This window comes from Nannospalax galili, unplaced genomic scaffold (assembly GCF_000622305.1).
Source record: "Nannospalax galili isolate Female #2095 unplaced genomic scaffold, S.galili_v1.0 scaffold858, whole genome shotgun sequence".
NCBI lineage: Eukaryota > Metazoa > Chordata > Mammalia > Rodentia > Spalacidae > Nannospalax > Nannospalax galili.
Window position 1 is genome coordinate 2,159,817 of NW_008341877.1, and position 2,386 is coordinate 2,162,202.

At 39.0% G+C, this 2,386-nt stretch overlaps 1 protein-coding gene across 1 annotated transcript in view; it reads left to right on the top strand.

Moving 5' to 3' along the window:
• The window catches only part of Rorb (RAR related orphan receptor B), a 187,673-nt gene that overhangs the window by 14,759 nt on the left and 170,528 nt on the right, over positions 1–2,386 (top strand). The gene's annotated exons all lie outside the window — the stretch shown is intronic.

Here is a 2,386-nt window from a genome sequence, read left to right on the forward strand (position 1 = left end):
CGCAAACCTAATAAAACTTAAACAAGCAAAAACTATTTCTAGAAATGGCTTGGCCAAGGTTGACATATATTATTTATATACTCTCACCATACTGATTAATCAATCACTATTCAAATATAATATTGTACATATTTTCCATGATTATATTTTGCATCCTTTGTATTAGACATCTTTGACTAACTCTAAACCCATAGCTTATCCATAATAAGCAACTGAAACTTCATATTAATTACGGTTGGTAAAGCGAAACAAAATAACAGCCAATTAACCAAAAAAAAATCCTAAATATTTGGCAGAGCCAGTGTGCTCTAAGCAATATTGGAGGAAATCCACTGAAGAACATCTCTTTATTAAACAAATAAATACTACACAACATTATTATATATCATGCTCTGATCTAATTCCTAGCAAATATCAACTGAGTTAATCTTTGAAGCAAATGGGTGATTATTATCTGTTGTTGGTCCATTTGATAGATGAGGAAGCTGAGATACTGAAAGGTCATGTACATGTTCCCATTCACACATTAAGTAAGAGCAAGCCTGGAATCCAGGTTTCCTACCTCTGGAGTGTGTGTTCTTACCCATTGCCAAACGTTGACACTTTTCTTGAGAAATGAGTCCCTGAGGTTTCAAAATGGCAAGTGTGTATTGTTATCTCAGAGTACAGTACAATACGGCACTGCTAAATGGCACATACATCCTAATTACTTTCTATTGCTGTGATAAACCACTCTGACCAAAACCAGAATGGGAAAGAAAGGGTTTATTTGGCTTATACATCAGGATCACAGTTAATCATTGAAGGAACTCAGCTGACAGAGGAACATACTGGCTTGCTTGCTCCTCTGGCCTGCGCTCAGCCTGCTTTATTGTGTAATCCAGAACCACCTGAGCAGGGGTGGTGCCATTCAGTGTTCTGAGCCCTCCCACATCACTCACCAATCAAGAAAAGGCCTCACAAGCTTGCCCAAGGTGCAGTATGATGGACGACATTCCTCAGTTGAAGTTCCCTCTTCCCAGGTGTGTCAAGTTGACAACTAAAGTTATCTAGCACAACCTGTAACCTATAAAAGATAGAGCAGCTCAGAAAGTAGCAAGTGTTTGATTTTCAATTTCTTCAATAAAAAATCATTTTGATTTTTGTGGGCAAGGAATCCCAGAGAAAATTCAGGTGGAAGGACAGAGTAAATAAAAGCTTGGGGGCAGAAATTATGTGTGTAGTATGTGTGGATCAAGTAAGTGAAACAAAGTATAAGAAACAAAACTAGCCTTTCTCCTATCTTATGATGTGTCAGATGCTGCGTTTGGTTCTTTTTAAAAAAATTATTTTTACTTTATATGTATGAGTGTTTTGCTTGCATGTACGTAAATACACCCATGATGTGCAATGCCCATGGAGGCCAAAAGAGGGAGTCAAAGCCATCCCCTGAAGCTGGAGTTAAGGGCAGTTGTTAGCTGCCACGTAGGTGCTGGGAACCAAACCCAGGTCCTCTCAAAGAGCAGCCAGTGCTCCTAGCTGCTGAGCCATCTCTTCAGCCCTTATATTTGGTTCTTGATCTTCTAGGGGAACAGTCAGAATCCCAGGCACTGAAGTGCTGCACTGTTTTCTGTTTCTCTTGTGTCACTTTTCTGAGCCTCAATTTTTAACAAAATAAAAATAAATAGCTCCTGTATATCTTAGGGTCATTGTAAGAGGTAAATCAAATGGGAATATTATCAAGTCCATAGCCCAGGACCTAGTAACTGTCTTGTCAGATATCTGATCGTTTTTCTGCAGTCTGTAGTGTTATACATAAAATGTGTCGTTGCCACCCATATTTCCTACGAGAAGCCTAAGGGTCCAGAATGAAAGACTAACTCTTCTCCTTTGGGTATTATTTTCTAGGTATACCAGTTTTCCAAGAGAGTTCTCATCGGGAAGTAGAGATCTAGCTAAAGAGAAGAATTGAGAGATAGATACTAGGAGGATATATTGAGACACATTGAGAATCCTGGAGTTTTAACGGTTTTAATGTCTGAACTTTGGGTTAAAAATGAAATATATGCCTATGTTCATGGATAAAAGGAGTCAAATAGTAAGAAGGATTTAAGGCTTGGTCTGCATGGTGCCTGCAGGCTGAGCTGGCACAGATATTATACACCTAAAACCTGCCTTCTACCAAGGGTCTCCAGGCACATTTAGCAGTTCTGAACACATACGGATTTGATTTCAGTCATAAGGGTTTTCCTTTGCTAATTTACATTGCTTTGGCACAATGTACCTGAAAAGTTTTCTAGACACATTTGCTAGGTAAATTTGCAATGTTTGTCTACATTCCATCTCACTGGATTTAGGCCAAGGAGAGAGAGAGAGAGAGAGAGAGAGAGAGAGAGAGAGAGAGAGA